Raw genomic sequence first — 1,146 nt, forward strand, 5'->3', positions numbered from 1 at the left:
AATAATAATAATAATAATAATAATAATAATAATACGGTTTAAGTATTGATGGACATGTAGAACAATTGGAACTCCTGTAGTTTGCTAGTGGAAATATGAAATGGTGTAGCCACTTTGGAAAAGAAGTTCAGAGTTTATTGTACAGTTTAGTGCATGACCTACATGACCCTGCCATTGCCCTCTGAGGGGTTTACTAAAAAGAAATGAAAATATGTCCACCAAATAGGAGTTTTATGTATAATAACTGAATGAAAGAAACTATGACATCTGGCAAAAGATGAATAAACACACCATGGTCTAGCCATCCTAGGGGTTACTACTCAGCAGTGTAATGGAATGAACAACTCATACACACTTGACCATGAATGAATTGCAAAGCCAGCACGCTGAACACAAGAACTAGATACAAGAGGATACGTTATATGATTTTATTTCTATGAAATTTTACACGACAAGATTATAAATTACTCATAGCAGCTAAATTGTTCCCTGAAGCTCCAGAAGGGTATGGAGAGGTAAGGTGTGAAGAAGCACAAGGAAACTTTGCTTGGTGATGGAAATGTTCTTTATTTTTACCATAATGGATGCCCCAGTCAGGAAGAAAGTAGGAATTTGACCTAGTCCCAAGTTCTGGCTCTATCCCGGCCGCACGGGATTGAATGATGTCCACCCACACTGGTGAGAACGTTCTTTATTCAACTCACTGAGTAAACACTGGACAGTCCCACAGATATACCCAGAATAACATTTTTCTGGTTCTCTGGGCATGTCATAGCTCAGGTCAAGTTAGTGTTACAATTAATCATTCTGCTGAACTCTTTGACATCTCTCTTATCTAGATTTAAATTATTTATTTACATACAACTGTTGATTTAAAAACAAAATATTTTCTATATTTTACATTTTTCCCATTTTCACATAGCTGTTGTATAGCAAAGTTGGCGCTCAACCCCAAATCCCAATTCTTCAAACCCTTATTAATTTGACTCTGTTGTTGAAGCATTTATACTTTTTCCCTAGCAAACAAGTTCATTATACCCAATCTTCTCCCTTAATACTTGGAGGAAATTCATGAGCAAATGACCTTAATTCGAAGAATATTCCATTTCCTCTGTTTCTATTCAACAGACGTGGTCTTGAAACTCC

Source organism: Octodon degus, unplaced genomic scaffold (genome assembly GCF_000260255.1).
Source record: "Octodon degus isolate 3935 unplaced genomic scaffold, OctDeg1.0 scaffold00017, whole genome shotgun sequence".
Lineage (NCBI taxonomy): Eukaryota > Metazoa > Chordata > Mammalia > Rodentia > Octodontidae > Octodon > Octodon degus.